Source organism: Somniosus microcephalus, unplaced genomic scaffold (assembly GCF_052327205.1).
Source record: "Somniosus microcephalus isolate GS21.2 unplaced genomic scaffold, FLI_Smic_1.0 unresolved_chr1, whole genome shotgun sequence".
NCBI lineage: Eukaryota > Metazoa > Chordata > Chondrichthyes > Squaliformes > Somniosidae > Somniosus > Somniosus microcephalus.
In genome coordinates this window covers 27,496,777-27,513,498 of record NW_028225179.1, presented here as the reverse complement: position 1 = coordinate 27,513,498, position 16,722 = coordinate 27,496,777, and the positions used below count along the sequence as shown (strand labels likewise).

The 16,722-nt window shown below is 45.2% G+C and overlaps 3 non-coding genes and 1 pseudogene across 3 annotated transcripts; 3 read left to right on the top strand and 1 right to left on the bottom strand.

Annotated features, from left to right (window-relative positions):
* The window catches only part of LOC147094447 (uncharacterized), a 440,563-nt pseudogene that overhangs the window by 281,482 nt on the left and 142,359 nt on the right, over positions 1 to 16,722 (top strand).
* trnar-ucg (transfer RNA arginine (anticodon UCG)) lies at positions 10,215 to 10,304 on the top strand. The gene is given in 2 exon segments: positions 10,215 to 10,251; positions 10,269 to 10,304. It is a non-coding gene; the product is annotated as a tRNA-Arg (tRNA).
* trnar-ucg (transfer RNA arginine (anticodon UCG)) lies at positions 13,480 to 13,569 on the top strand. The gene is given in 2 exon segments: positions 13,480 to 13,516; positions 13,534 to 13,569. It is a non-coding gene; the product is annotated as a tRNA-Arg (tRNA).
* Positions 16,402 to 16,491, bottom strand: trnap-agg (transfer RNA proline (anticodon AGG)). Its single transcript is given in 2 exon segments — positions 16,402 to 16,437; positions 16,456 to 16,491. It is a non-coding gene; the product is annotated as a tRNA-Pro (tRNA).

Sequence of the window (16,722 nt, the reverse complement as noted above, 5' to 3'; positions counted from 1 at the left end):
TTTCACATCTTACTAGAAAGATGAAGGCACCAACAGTGCAGCACTACCTCATTACTGCACTGGAGTGTCAGCCTGGATTATGAGCTCAAGTCTCTGGAGTGGTGCTTGACTTTGCTGCCGCTGAGCCCCGGCAGACACCTACACTCAGTTCATTTGGCTGGAGAGAAATGTCGGAGATAAAGGGAAAAATTACAATGGAGTAAACTTTCAATTTGTCACCCAACAGAAAAGCGGGCATCGTAATCGGCCGCCTGTTATAGAAACAGTCCGATTTATGTTGCCATCGATTTCATAAGCATTGAAAATCAGGCCTGTCTATAATGGAATGGGTCGTGGTCAGTTGTTAACCACTCTGGGTCTATTTAAACCGGGAGTGCTCACAGTCCCGGATCATTCTGTGTCTGTTTAAAATGGCAGAGCTCACAGTCACGGTTAATTCCATTTTTTTTAAAGTAGAACGATTTCAGTTTTCATGACCGAGGTGTTGAGTTTAATTAAATGCGGTGAGGTTTGATCCGGGATTTGAACCCAAGACTTCTCACATTTTAAGCCACGGAAATTCCCTAAGCGAGAATCATACCCCTAGACCAACGAGCCGCCGATGTTATGGTTTAAGTTGCATTGCGATTCCCTGCGCTGGTGCAAACCCAGCTCGCAGAAGTCCTGTTCATTCAGTTAAAATGTTTAACTTTTCCTCAATCCGCTTCTTTTTGCGTGCAGTTTCCTTGAATCTGCTCACAATTCTCCCCATAAAAAGAAGCTCAGCAGCATCTGCGGCTGCGTGGCCTAATGGGTAAGGCGTCTGAATTCGGTTAGCGAGTTTTTCAGTTATCAGAAGATTGCAGGTTTGAGTCCTGCTGCGGTCGTTTAATTAACTGGGCGACACTTCTTCTGTTCCGAATCTGGCTTCAAACCGACAATTTTTGACAGTCCCTCAGCTGAAGCAGTGGAAGGCCTTTTGCTTACATTAAGCTGATTGTACATTTTCAACATTGTAGATCTGGGTGCACGGGCAGGATAAGCGGTGAAGTGGACTTTCTTTCAGGGTATTTCTGCTTAGATGCAAAAAGCAGGAAATGGAATGGCTGAGAGCAGTATATGGTTGAGTCGAGGTGGCCGAAAGGTTAAGGCGATAGACTGTTAATCTATTGCCGATCTGTACGCGAGGGTTCAGCTCCCATTCTCGTCATTATTACGTTTGATACTGGTACAATTTCCGAGCATTTAACTGAATCTTGCCTAAAATAAGCTTTCAAATGCAATTTCGTCAGAGTCGCTCTGGTGCTCCTGGTCTGTGCCCCATGCATTACTCATATCTTGCTAAAATTAAAAGAGACCACTGCAATTCTTCAACTTCTTGAATGAAGTTGGAGCAGTGATCGCGATTCGGAGATTGTCGAACTCCTCCTTTCTTCTGCTGAGATTGTCACCGAATGAAAGAGTAGCGGGACCAGAGGCAAATGATTAGGGAGCAGAAACATAAATTTCTCCTTTAGGAGGCAATGTAATTTCAAAAATATTTATCAACCTTAATGACGAGATTTTCTGTTTTAGTGTCTTTGGTTGAGATATAAATAAGGGGCGAGACATCCTCGTTCTTTTCGGCATACTCTCATGGGATCGGAGCACCCGGTTTAACGTCTTACTAGAAAGACGGAGGCACCAACAGTGCAGCACTACCTCATTACTGCACAGGGGTGTCTGCCTGGATTATCTGCTCAAGTCTCTGGAGTGGCGCTTGACTTTGCTGCCGCTGAGCCACGGCTGACACCTCCACTCAGTGCATTTGGCTGGAGAGAAATGACGGAGATAAAGGGAAAAATTACAATGGAGTAAACTTTCAATTTTTCACCCAACAGAAAAGCGGGCATCGTAATCGGCCGCCTGTTATAGAAACAGTCCGATTTATGTTGCCATCGATTTCATAAGCATTGAAAATCAGGCCTGTCTATAATGGAATGGGTCGTGGTCAGTTGTTAATCACTCTGGGTCTATTTAAACCGGGAGTGCTCACATTCCCGGATCATTCTGTTTCTGTTTAAAATGGCAGAGCTCACAGTCCCGATTAATTCCGTATTTTTTAAAGTAGAACGGTTTCAGCTTTCATGACCGAGGTGTTGAGTTTAATTAAATGCGGCGGGGCTCAGTCCGGGATTGGAACCCGAAACGTCTCGCATTTTAAGCCACGGAAATTCCCTAAGCGAGAGTCATACCCCTGGACCAACGAACCGCCGATGCTCTGCTTCAAGTTGCATTGTGATTCCCTGCGCTGGTGCAAACCCAGCTCGCAGAAGTCACACAGAATCACAGAAATCACAGAATCACAGAAACCCCACAGTGCAGATAGAGGCCATTTCGGCCCATCGAGTCTGCACCGACACATATCCCACCCGATCCGCGTAACCCCTACTCCAACACATATCCCACCCTATCCCCGTAACCCCACGTATTTAATCCCCCTAACACTAAGGGTCAATTTATCATAGCCAATCGACCTAACCCGCACATCTTTGGACTGTGGGAGGAAACCGGAGTACCCGGAGGAAACCCACGCAAACACGGGGAGAATGTGCAAACACCTGTTCATTCAGTTAAAATGTTTAACTTTTCCTCAATCCGCTTCTTTTTGCGAGCAGTTTCCTTGAATCTGCTCACAATTCTTCCCATAAAAAGACACCCAGCAGTATCAGCGGCTGCGAGGCCTAATGGATAAGGCGTCTGACTTCGGTTATGAGTTATTCAGTCATCAGAAGATTGCAGGTTCGAGTTCTGCCGCAGTCGTTTAATTAACTGGGCGACACTTTTTCTGTTCCGAATCTGGCTTCAAACCGACCATTTTTGACAGTCCCTCAACTGAAGCAGTGGAAGGCCTTTTGCTTACATTAAGCTGATTGTACATTTTCAACATTGTTGATCTGGGTGCACGGGCAGGATAAGCGGTGAAGTGGACTTTCTTTCAGGGTATTTCTGCTTAGATGCAAAAAGCAGGAAATGAAATGGCTGAGAGCAGTATATGGTTGAGTCGAGGTGGCCGAAAGGTTAAGGCGATAGACAGTTAATCTATTGCCGATCTGTACGCGAGGGTTCAGCTCCCATGTCGTTATTACGTTTGATACTGGTACATTTTCCGAGCATTTAACTGAATCTTGTCTAAAATAAGCTTTCAAATGCAATTTCGTCAGAGGCGCTCTGGTGCTCCTGGTCTGTGCCCCATGCATTACTCATATCTTGTTAAAATTAAAAGAGACCACTGCAATTCTTCAACTTCTTGAATGAAGTTGGAGCAGTGATCGCGATTCGGAGATTGTCGAACTCCTCCTTTCTTCTGCTGAGATTGTCACCGAATTAAAGCGTAGCGGGACCAGAGCCAAATGATTAGGGAGCAGAAACATAAATTTCTCCTTTAGGAGGCAATGTAATTTCAAAAATATTTATCAACCTTAATGACGAGATTTTCTGTTTTAGTGTCTTTGGTTGAGATATAAATAAGGGGCGAGACATCCTCGTTCTTTTCGGCATACTCTCATGGGATCGGAGGACCCGGTTTAACGTCTTACTAGAAAGACGGAGGCACCAACAGTGCAGCACTACCTCATTACTGCACTGGAGTGTCTGCCTGGATTATGTGCTCAAGTCTCTGGAGTGGTGCTTGACTTTGCTGCCGCTGAGCCACGGCTGACACCTAGACTCAGTTCATTTGGCTGGAGAGAAATGACGGAGATAAATGGAAAAATTACAATGGAGTAAACTTTCAATTTGTCACCCAACAGAAAAGCGGGCATCGTAATCGGCCGCCTGTTATAGAAACCGTCCGATATATGTTGCCATCGATTTCATAAGCATTGAAAATCAGGCCTGTCTATAATGGAATGGGTCGTGGTCAGTTGTTAATCACTCTGGGTCTATTTAAAAAGAGAGTGCTCACAGTCCCGGATCATTCTGTTTCTGTTTGAAATGGCAGAGCTCACAGTCCCGGATCATTCTGTGTCTGTTTGAAATGGCAGAGCTCACAGTCCCGGATCATTCCGTTTTTTTTAAAGGAGAACGATTTCAGTTTTCATGACCGAGGTGTTGAATTCAACTAAATGTGGCGGGGCTCGTCCGGGATTTGAACCCGGGACCTCTCGCAATTTAAGCCATGGAAATTCCCTAAGCGAGAATCATACCCCTAGAACAACGAGCCGCCGATGTTATGTTTTAAGTTGCATTGCGATTCCCTGCGCTGGTGCAAACCCAGCTCGCAGAAGTGCTGTTCATTCAGTTAAAATGTTTAACTTTTCCTCAATCCGCTTCTTTTTGCGAGCAGTTTCCTTGAATCTGCTCACAATTCTCCCCATAAAAAGAAGCTCAGCAGCATCTGCGGCTGCGTGGCCTAATGGGTAAGGCGTCTGAATTCGTGTTAGCGAGTTTTTCAGTTATCAGAAAATTGCAGGTTCGAGTCCTGCTGCGGTCGTTTAATTAACTGGGCGACACTTCTTCTGTTCCGAATCTGGCTTCAAACCGACAATTTTTGACAGTCCCTCAACTGAAGCCTTTTGCTTACATTAAGCTGATTGTACATTTTCAACATTGTAGATCTGGGTGCACGGGCAGGATAAGCGGTGAAGTGGACTTTCTTTCAGGGTATTTCTGCTTAGATGCAAAAAGCAGGAAATGGAATGGCTGAGAGCAGTATATGGTTGAGTCGAGGTGGCCGAAAGGTTAAGGCGATAGACTGTTAATCTATTGCCGATCTGTACGCGAGGGTTCAGCTCCCATTCTCGTCATTATTACGTTTGATACTGGTACAATTTCCGAGCATTTAACTGAATCTTGCCTAAAATAAGCTTTCAAATGCAATTTCGTCAGAGTCGCTCTGGTGCTCCTGGTCTGTGCCCCATGCATTACTCATATCTTGTTAAAATTAAAAGAGACCACTGCAATTCTTCAACTTCTTGAATGAAGTTGGAGCAGTGATCGCGATTCGGAGATTGTCGAACTCCTCCTTTCTTCTGCTGAGATTGTCACCGAATGAAAGAGTAGCGGGACCAGAGGCAAATGATTAGGGAGCAGAAACATAAATTTCTCCTTTAGGAGGCAATGTAATTTCAAAAATATTTATCAACCTTAATGACGAGATTTTCTGTTTTAGTGTCTTTGGTTGAGATATAAATAAGGGGCGAGACATCCTCGTTCTTTTCGGCATACTCTCATGGGATCGGAGGACCCGGTTTAACGTCTTACTAGAAAGACGGAGGCACCAACAGTGCAGCACTACCTCATTACTGCACTGGGGTGTCTGCCTGGATTATCTGCTCAAGTCTCTGGAGTGGTGCTTGACTTTGCTGCCGCTGAGCCACGGCTGACACCTAGACTCAGTTCATTTGGCTGGAGAGAAATGACGGAGATAAAGGGAAAAATTACAATGGAGTAAACTTTCAATTTGTCACCCAACAGAAAAGCGGGCATCGTAATCGGCCGCCTGTTATAGAAACAGTCCGATTTATGTTGCCATCGATTTCATAAGCATTGAAAATCAGGCCTGTCTATAATGGAATGGGTCGTGGTCAGTTGTTAATCACTCTGGGTCTATTTAAACCGGGAGTGCTCACATTCCCGGATCATTCTGTTTCTGTTTAAAATGGCAGAGCTCACAGTCCCGATTAATTCCGTATTTTTTAAAGTAGAACGGTTTCAGCTTTCATGACCGAGGTGTTGAGTTTAACTAAATGCGGCGGGGCTCAGTCCGGGATTTGAACGCGGGACGTCTCGCATTTTAAGCCACGGAAATTCCCTAAGCGAGAGGTCATACCCCTAGACCAACGAACCACCGATGCTCTGCTTCAAGTTGCATTGTGATTCCCTGCGCTGGTGCAAACCCAGCTCGCAGAAGTCCTGTTCAAACATAGAAACATAGAGATAGGAACAGGAGTAGGCCATTCGGCCCTTCGAGCCTGCTCCGCCATTCAATGAGATCATGGCTGATCTTCCTCTGAGATCTTAGCTGATCTTACCAGTTCAGTACCCCGTCCCCGCCTTTTCTCCGTAACCCTTAATCCCCTTAGCCTTCAGAAATATATCCAATTCTCTCTTGAAAATATTTATTGAATTAGCCTTCACAGCCCTCTGTGGCAGGGAATTCCACAGGCTCACCACTCTTTGAGTGAAGAAATTCTTCCTCATCTCTGTTTTAAATGATTTGCCCGCTATTTTTAGACTGTGGCCCCTGGTTCTGTGCTCCCCGGCCATTGGAAACATTCTCTCTGAATTCAGCCTGTCCAGGCCTGCCATAATTTTATATGTTTCGATGAGATCCCCTCTCAATCTTCTAAACTCCAGTGAGTACAAGCCCAAACTATTCAATCTCTCCTCGTAGGTCATTCCCGCCATTCCAGGTATCAGCCTGGTGAATCGCCGCTGCACTCCCTCCATGGCAAGAACATCCTTCCGCAGATGGGGCGACCAAAACTGTACACAATACTCCAGATGCGGTCTCACCAGCACCTTGTACAGCTGTAGTAAGGTATCCCTATTCCTATACTCGAACCCCCTTGATATGAAGGCCAACATACCATTTGCCTTCTTAATCGCCTGTTGCACCTGCATGCTCTCCTTCAGTGACTGGTGCACAAGAACACCCAGGTCCCTCTGCACTTCCCCATCTCCCAATCTATTGCCATTTAGATAATAATCTACCCTCCTGTTTTTACCCCCAAAGTGGATAACCTCGCATTTATCCACATTATAGTGCATCTGCCACGTATCCGCCCATTCTCCCAACCTGTCCAAATCGCACTGTAGCCTCCTGACATCCTCATCAGAGCCCACCCCTCCTCCTAGTTTAGTGTCGTCAGCGAATTTGGAAATATTGCATCCAATTCCCTGATCCAGATCATTTATATATATTGTGAACAGCTGGGGTCCCAGGACAGATCCTTGCGGCACCCCGCTGGTCACTGCCTGCCACTCCGAAAACGAGCCGTTTATTCCAACTCTCTGTTTTCTATCCGCCAGCCAGTTCTCTATCCACGTTAATACTTTGCCCCCAATCCCATGAGCCTTAATTTTGCATGATAATCTTTTGTGTGGAACCTTATCGAAGGCTTTCTGGAAGTCAAGGTACACCACATCCACTGGCTCTCCCCCATCTATTTTACCAGTTACTTCCTCAAAAAATTCCAGCAGATTAGTCAAACACGATTTACCCTTTGTAAATCCATGTTGACTCTGTCCGATCCTTTCCCCATTTGTCAAGTGCTCCGCTATTTTATCCTTAATAATGGACTCTAGCATTTTGCCCACAACCGATGTAAGGCTTACTGGTCTATAATTCCCTGCTTTCTCTCTACCCCCCTTTTTAAATATTGGGGTAACATTAGCTACCCTCCAATCCACGGGTACTGTTCCCGAGTCAATGGAGTTCCGGAAGATGATCCTTAGAGCATCTGCTATCTCCAGGGCCACCTCCTTAAGTACCCTAGGATGTAGTTTATCAGGCCCCGGGGATTTGTCGGCCTTCAGTCCCCTCAACTTACCCAACACCATATCCCTAGAGATACTAATTTCTGTCAGCTCCTCCCTCTCATTAGTCCCTATGTTTGCCGATATTCCTGGGAGGTTATTTGTGTCCTCCTTTGTGAATACAGAACCAAAGTATGAGTTTAATTGGTCAGCCATTTCCTTATTCTCCATTATATATTCTCCCGAATCGGACTGCAAGGGACCGACTTGGGATTTTACCAGTCTTTTCCTCCTGATATACCGATAAAAGCTTTTGCAGTCTGTCTTTATGTTTGCTGCAAGTTTACTTTCGTATTCTATTTTCCCCTTCCTGATTAATCCCTTTGTCCTCTTTTGCTGTATCCTGTACTGCCCCCAATCTTCCGGTCTGGTGCTTTTTTTTGCCAGTTGATATGCCCTTTTTTTTGATTTTATGCTGTCCCTAATTTCCCTCGTTATCCACGGTTGAGCCACCTTTTTAGGTTTATTTTTATGCCAAACCGGTATAAACATGTTCTGGAATTCTTCCATTCTATCTTTGAATGCTTGCCATTGTCTATCCACTGTCAATCCCCCCAGAAACACCACCCAATCAATCTTACCCAATTCCCGTCTCATACCCTCGTAATTCCCTTTATTTAAGTTCTGGACCTTAGTCTCTGATTCAATTTCCTCACTCTCCATCTCGACTGAGAGCTCGATCATATTATGATCGCTCTGACCCAAGGGGCCTCGTACAAGAAGATTGTTGATAAGTCCCTTCTCATTGCACAATACCCAGTCTAAAATGGCCTGATCTCGAGTCGGCTCCTCGACATATTGGTCCAGATAACCGTCCCGAAAACATTCCAGGAATTCCTCCTCCTCAGAATTTTTACTAATTTGGGTAGTCCAATCAATATGTAAATTAAAGTCACCCATGATGACAGCTGTGCTCTTATCGCACGCTTCTCTAATTTCCCTTTTTATGCCTTCCCTCACCTCCATATTACTATTTGGAGGCCTATATATCACACCCACTAACGTTTTCCTCCCCTTGCTATTTCTCATTTCTACCCATACAGATTCCGTTTCATCCGAGTTAATATCCTTCCTTTCCATTGCATTAATCCCCTCCTTTACCAGCAATGCTACCCCACCTCCCCTACCTTTTTGCCGATCCTTCCTAAATATTGTATATCCCTGGATGTTAAGTTCCCAGCCTTGCCCACCCTGCAGCCACGTTTCTGTAATCCCAATCAAATCATACTTGTTTACCTCTATTTCCACAACTAATTCATCCACCTTGTTCCTAATGCTTCTAGCATTAAGATACAAAGCCTTCAGGCTTGCTTTTTTCACACTCTCATTATGAATTAGTTTGGCCCTTTGTGTTTCTCTCCTTTGCTTATTGCTTCTCACCTTTCTACCATCTATTTCTGACTTCATATGACTTCCCTCTTTTCCACTATCTAGGTTCCCATCCCCCTGCCAAATTAGTTTAAATCCTCCCGAACCGCCCTAGAAAATATTACCCCGAGGACATCGGCTCCCTCACAGCTCAGGTGTAGACCGTCCCCTTGGTACAGGTCACTCCTCCCCAAGAACTGGTTCCAATGCCTCAAGAATTTAAATCCCTCTCCCTTGCACCACTGCTCAAGCCACGTATTTAGCTTATCTATCTTACTCTCTCTAAACTTATTAGCTCGTGGCACTGGTAGCAATCCAGAGATTACTACCTTTGAGGTCCTACTTTTCAATTTAGCTCCTAACTCCCTAAATTCAGCTTGTAGGACCTCCTCCCTCTTTTTACCTACATCGTTGGTACCTACATGTACCACGACAACTGGCTGATCCCCCTCCCCCTTCAGAATGCTCTGCACCCGCTCCGAGACATCCTTGACCCTTGCACCAGGGAGGCAACATACCATCTTGGAGTCTCGGTCTCGGCCACAGAAACTCCTATCTATCCCCCTTACAATTGAATCCCCTATCACTATAGCCCTATCCCTCTTTTTCCCACCCTTCTGTGCAGCAGAGCCAGTCATGGTGCCCTGAACCTGGCTGCTGGTGCCTTCCCCTGATAAGTCATCTCCCCCAACAGTACCCAAAACGGTAAACCTGTTTTGGAGGGAGATGACCGCAGGTGACTCCTGCACTACCTTCCTGCCTTTACCCTGCCTTTTGGTCACCCATTTACTGTCTGAGCTAGCCTTTACCTGCGGTGTGACCAACTCACTGAATGTGCTATCCACAACATCCTCAGCATCGCGTATGCTCCATGTTCATTCAGTTAAAATGTTTAACTGGGTCGTGGTCAGTTGTTAATCACTCTGGGTCTGTTTAAAACGAGAGTGCTCACAGTCCCGGATCATTCTATTTCTGTTTAAAATGGCAGAGCTCACAGTCCCGATTAATTCCGTATTTTTTAAAGTAGAACGGTTTCAGCTTTCATGACCGAGGTGTTGAGTTTAACTAAATGCGGCGGGGCTCAGCCCGGGATTTGAACCCGGGACGTCTCGCATTTTAAGCCACGAAAATTCCCTAAGCGAGAGTCATACCCCTAGACCAACGAACCACCGATGCTGTGCTTCAAGTTGCATTGTGATTCCCTGCGCTGGTGCAAACCCAGCTCGCAGAAGTCCTGTTCATTCAGTTAAAATGTTTAACTTTTCCTCAATCCGCTTCTTTTTGCGAGCAGTTTCCTTGAATCTGCTCACAATTCTCCCCATAAAAAGACAACCAGCAGTATCAGCGGCTGCGTGGCCTAATGGATAAGGCGTCTGACTTCGGTTATGAGTTATTCAGTCATCAGAAGATTGCAGGTTCGAATCCTGCCGCAGTCGTTTAATTAACTGGGCGACACTTTTTCTGTTCCGAATCTGGCTTTAAACCGAACATTTTTGACAGTCCCTCAACTGAAGCAGTGGAAGGCCTTTTGCTTACATTAAGCTGATTGTACATTTTCAACATTGTTGATCTGGGTGCACGGGCAGGATAAGCGGTGAAGTGGACTTTCTTTCAGGGTATTTCTGCTTAGATGCAAAAAGCAGGAAATGAAATGGCTGAGAGCAGTATATGGTTGAGTCGAGGTGGCCGAAAGGTTAAGGCGATAGACAGTTAATCTATTGCCGATCTGTACGCGAGGGTTCAGCTCCCATCCTCGTCGTTATTACGTTTGATACTGGTACACTTTCCGAGCATTTAACTGAATCTTGTCTAAAATAAGCTTTCAAATGCAATTTCGTCAGAGGCGCTCTGGTGCTCCTGGTCTGTGCTCCATGCATTACTCATATCTTGTTAAAATTAAGAGAGACCACTGCAATTCTTCAACTTCTTGAATGAAGTTGGAGCAGTGATCGCGATTCGGAGATTGTCCAGCTCCTCCTTTCTTCTGCTGAGATTGTCACCGAATTAAAGAGTAGCGGGACCAGAGCCAAATGATTAGGGAGCAGAAACATAAATTTCTCCTTTAGGAGGCAATGTAATTTCAGAAATATTTATCAACCTTAATGACGAGATTTTCTGCTTTAGTGTCTTTGGTTGAGATATAAATAATGGGCGAGACATCCTCGTTCTTTTCGGCATACTCTCATGGGATCCGAGGGCCCGGTTTAACGTCTTACTAGAAAGACGGAGGCACCAACAGTGCAGCACTCCGTCATTACTGCACTGGAGTGTCTGCCTGGATTATCTGCTCAAGTCTCTGGAGTGGTGCTTGACTTTGCTGCCGCTGAGCCACGGCTGACAGCTAGACTCAGTTCATTTGGCTGGAGAGAAATGACGGAGATAAAGGGAAAAATTACAATGGAGTAAACTTTCAATATGTCACCCAACAGAAAAGCGGGCATCGTAATCGGCCGCCTGTTATAGAAACAGTCCGATATATGTTGCCATCGATTTCACAAGCATTGAAAATCAGGCCTGTCTATAATGGAATGGGTCGTGGTCAGTTGTTAATCACTCTGGGTCTGTTTAAAAAGAGAGTGCTCACAGTCCCGGATCATTCTGTTTCTGTTTGAAATGGCAGAGCTCACAGTCCCGGATCATTCCGTTTTTTTTAAAGGAGAACGATTTCAGTTTTCATGACCGAGGTGTTGAATTCAACTAAATGTGGCGGGGCTCGTCCGGAATTTGAACCCGGGACCTCTCGCAATTTAAGCCATGGAAATTCCCTAAGCGAGAATCATACCCCTAGACCAACGAGCCGCCGATGTTATGGTTTAAGTTGCATTGCGATTCACTGCGCTGGTGCAAACCCAGCTCGCAGAAGTCCTGTTCATTCAGTTAAAATGTTTAACTTTTCCTCAATCCGCTTCTTTTTGCGAGCAGTTTCCTTGAATCTGCTCACAATTCTCCCCATAAAAAGAAGCTCAGCAGCATCTGCGGCTGCGTGGCCTAATGGGTAAGGCGTCTGAATTCGGTTAGCGAGTTTTTCAGTTATCAGAAGATTGCAGGTTTGAGTCCTGCTGCGGTCGTTTAATTAACTGCGCGACACTTCTTCTGTTCCGAATCTGGCTTCAAACCGACAATTTTTGACAGTCCCTCAGCTGAAGCAGTGGAAGGCCTTTTGCTTACATTAAGCTGATTGTACATTTTCAACATTGTAGATCTGGGTGCACGGGCAAGATAAGCGGTGAAGTGGACTTTCTTTCAGGGTATTTCTGCTTAGATGCAAAAAGCAGGAAATGGAATGGCTGAGAGCGGTATATGGTTGAGTCGAGGTGGCCGAAAGGTTAAGGCGATAGACTGTTAATCTATTGCCGATCTGTACGCGAGGGTTCAGCTCCCATTCTCGTCATTATTACGTTTGATACTGGTACAATTTCCGAGCATTTAACTGAATCTTGCCTAAAATAAGCTTTCAAATGCAATTTCGTCAGAGTCGCTCTGGTGCTCCTGGTCTGTGCCCCATGCATTACTCATATCTTGTTAAAATTAAAAGAGACCACTGCAATTCTTCAACTTCTTGAATGAAGTTGGAGCAGTGATCGCGATTCGGAGATTGTCGAACTCCTCCTTTCTTCTGCTGACATTGTCACCGAATGAAAGAGTAGCGGGACCAGAGGCAAATGATTAGGGAGCAGAAACATAAATTTCTCCTTTAGGAGGCAATGTAATTTCAAAAATATTTATCAACCTTAATGACGAGATTTTCTGTTTTAGTGTCTTTGGTTGAGATATAAATAAGGGGCGAGACATCCTCGTTCTTTTCGGCATACTCTCATGGGATCGGAGGACCCGGTTTAACGTCTTACTAGAAAGACGGAGGCACCAACAGTGCAGCACTACCTCATTACTGCACTGGGGTGTCTGCCTGGATTATCTGCTCAAGTCTCTGGAGTGGTGCTTGACTTTGCTGCCGCTGAGCCACGGCTGACACCTAGACTCAGTTCATTTGGCTGGAGAGAAATGACGGAGATAAAGGGAAAAATTACAATGGAGTAAACTTTCAATTTGTCAGCCAACAGAAAAGCGGGCATCGTAATCGGCCGCCTGTTATAGAAACAGTCCGATTTATGTTGCCATCGATTTCATAAGCATTGAAAATCAGGCCTGTCTATAATGGAATGGGTCGTGGTCAGTTGTTAATCACTCTGGGTCTATTTAAACCGGGAGTGCTCACATTCCCGGATCATTCTGTTTCTGTTTAAAATGGCAGAGCTCACAGTCCCGATTAATTCCGTATTTTTTAAAGTAGAACGGTTTCAGCTTTCATGACCGAGGTGTTGAGTTTAACTAAATGCGGCGGGGCTCAGTCCGGGATTTGAACTCGGGACGTCTCGCATTTATAAGCCACGAAAATTCCCTAAGCGAGAGTCATACCCCTAGACCAACGAACCACCGATGCTCTGCTTCAAGTTGCATTGTGATTCCCTGCGCTGTTGCAAACCCAGCTCGCAGAAGTCCTGTTCATTCGGTTAAAATGTTTAACTTTTCCTCAATCCGCTTCTTTTTGCGAGCAGTTTCCTTGAATCTGCTCACAATTCTCCCCATAAAAAGACAACCAGCAATATCAGCGGCTGCGTGGCCTAATGGATAAGGCGTCTGACTTCGGTTATGAGTTATTCAGTCATCAGAAGATTGCAGGTTCGAGTCCTGCCGCAGTCGTTTAATTAACTGGGCGACACTTTTTCTGTTCCGAATCTGGCTTCAAACCGACCATTTTTGACAGTCCCTCAACTGAAGCAGTGGAAGGCCTTTTGCTTACATTAAGCTGATTGTACATTTTCAACATTGTTGATCTGGGTGCACGGGCAGGATAAGCGGTGAAGTGGACTTTCTTTCAGGGTATTTCTGCTTGGATGCAAAAAGCAGGAAATGAAATGGCTGAGAGCAGTATATGGTTGAGTCGAGGTGGCCGAAAGGTTAAGGCGATAGACAGTTAATCTATTGCCGATCTGTACGCGAGGGTTCAGCTCCCATCCTCGTCGTTATTACGTTTGATACTGGTACACTTTCCGAGCATTTCACTGAATCTTGTCTAAAATAAGCTTTCAAATGCAATTTCGTCAGAGGCGCTCTGGTGCTCCTGGTCTGTGCCCCATGCATTACTCATATCTTGTTAAAATTAAGAGAGACCACTGCAATTCTTCAACTTCTTGAATGAAGTTGGAGCAGTGATCGCGATTCGGAGATTGTCGAACTCCTCCTTTCTTCTGCTGAGATTGTCACCGAATTAAAGAGTAGCGGGACCAGAGCCAAATGATTAGGGAGCACAAACATAAATTTCTCCTTTAGGAGGCAATGTAATTTCAGAAATATTTATCAACCTTAATGACGAGATTTTCTGCTTTAGTGTCTTTGGTTGAGATATAACTAATGGGCGAGACATCCTCGTTCTTTTCGGCATACTCTCATGGGATCCGAGGGCCCGGTTTAACGTCTTACTAGAAAGACGGAGGCACCAACAGTGCAGCACTACCTCATTACTGCACTGGGGTGTCTGCCTGGATTATCTGCTCAAGTCTCTGGAGTGGTGCTTGACTTTGCTGCCGCTGAGCCACGGCTGACACCTAGACTCAGTTCATTTGGCTGGAGAGAAATGACGGAGATAAAGGGAAAATTACAATGGAGTAAACTTTCAATTTGTCACCCAACAGAAAAGCGGGCATCGTAATCGGCCGCCTGTTATAGAAACAGTCCGATTTATGTTGCCATCGATTTCATAAGCATTGAAAATCAGGCCTGTCTATAATGGAATGGGTCGTGGTCAGTTGTTAATCACTCTGGGTCTGTTTAAACCGGGAGTGCTCACATTCCCGGATCATTCTGTTTCTGTTTGAAATGGCAGAGCTCACAGTCCCGGATCATTCCGTTTTTTTTAAAGGAGAACGATTTCAGTTTTCATGACCGAGGTGTTGAATTCAACTAAATGTGGCGGGGCTCGTCCGGGATTTGAAGCCGGGATCTCTCGCAAGTGTAAGCCATGGAAATTCCCTAAGCGAGAATCATACCCCAAGACCAACGAGCCGCCGATGTTATGTTTTAAGTTGCATTGCGATTCCCTGCGCTGGTGCAAACCCAGCTCGCAGAAGTCCTGTTCATTCAGTTAAAATGTTTAACTTTTCCTCAATCCGCTTCTTTTTGCGAGCAGTTTCCTTGAATCTGCTCACAATTCTCCCCATAAAAAGAAACTCAGCAGCATCTGCGGCTGCGTGGCCTAATGGGTAAGGCGTCTGAATTCGGTTAGCGATTTTTTCAGTTATCAGAAGATTGCAGGTTCGAGTCCTGCTGCGGTCGTTTAATTAACTGGGCGACACTTCTTCTGTTCCGAATCTGGCTTGAAACCGACAATTTTTGCTTACATTAAGCTGATTGTACATTTTCAACATTGTAGATCTGGGTGCACGGGCAGGATAAGCGGTGAAGTGGACTTTCTTTCAGGGTATTTCTGCTTAGATGGAAAAAGCAGGAAATGGAATGGCTGAGAGCAGTATATGGTTGAGTCGAGGTGGCCGAAAGGTTAAGGCGATAGACTGTTAATCTATTGCCGATCTGTACGCGAGGGTTCAGCTCCCATTCTCGTCATTATTACGTTTGATACTGGTACAATTTCCGAGCATTTAACTGAATCTTGCCTAAAATAAGCTTTCAAATGCAATTTCGTCAGAGTCGCTCTGGTGCTCCTGGTCTGTGCCCCATGCATTACTCATATCTTGTTAAAATTAAAAGAGACCACTGCAATTCTTCAACTTCTTGAATGAAGTTGGAGCAGTGATCGCGATTCGGAGATTGTCGAACTCCTCCTTTCTTCTGCTGAGATTGTCACCGAATTAAAGAGTAGCGGGACCAGAGGCAAATGATTATGGAGCAGAAACACAAATTTCTCCTTAATGACGAGATTTTCTGTTTTAGTGTCTTTGGTTGAGATATAAATAATGGGCGAGACATCCTCGTTCTTTTCGGCATACTCTCATGGGATCGGAGGACCCGGTTTAACGTCTTACTAGAAAGACGGAGGCACCAACAGTGCAGCACTACCTCATTACTGCACTGGGGTGTCTGCCTGGATTATCTGCTCAAGTCTCTGGAGTGGTGCTTGACTTTGCTGCCGCTGAGCCACGGCTCACACCTAGACTCAGTTCATTTGGCTGGAGAGAAATGACGGAGATAAAGGGAAAAATTACAATGGAGTAAACTTTCAATTTGTCACCCAACAGAAAAGCGGGCATCGTAATCGGCCGCCTGTTATAGAAACAGTCCGATTTATGTTGCCATCGATTTCATAAGCATTGAAAATCAGGCCTGTCTATAATGGAATGGGTCGTGGTCAGTTGTTAATCACTCTGGGTCTGTTTAAAAAGAGAGCGCTCACAGTCCCGGATCATTCTGTTTCTGTTTGAAATGGCAGAGCTCACAGTCCCGGATCATTCCGTTTTTTTTAAAGGAGAACGATTTCAGTTTTCATGACCGAGGTGTTGAATTCAACTAAATGTGGCGGGGCTCGTCCGGGATTTGAACCCGGGACCTCTCGCAATTTAAGCCATGGAAATTCCCTAAGCGAGAATCATACCCCTAGACCAACGAGCCGCCGATGCTATGGTTTAAGTTGCATTGCGATTCCCTGCGCTGGTGCAAACCCAGCTCGCAGAAGTCCTGTTCATTCAGTTAAAATGTTTAACTTTTCCTCAATCCGCTTCTTTTTGCGAGCAGTTTCCTTGAATCTGCTCACAATTCTCCCTATAAAAAGACAACCAGCGGTATCAGCGGCTGCGTGGCCTAATGGATAAGGCGTCTGACTTCGTTTATGAGTTATTCAGT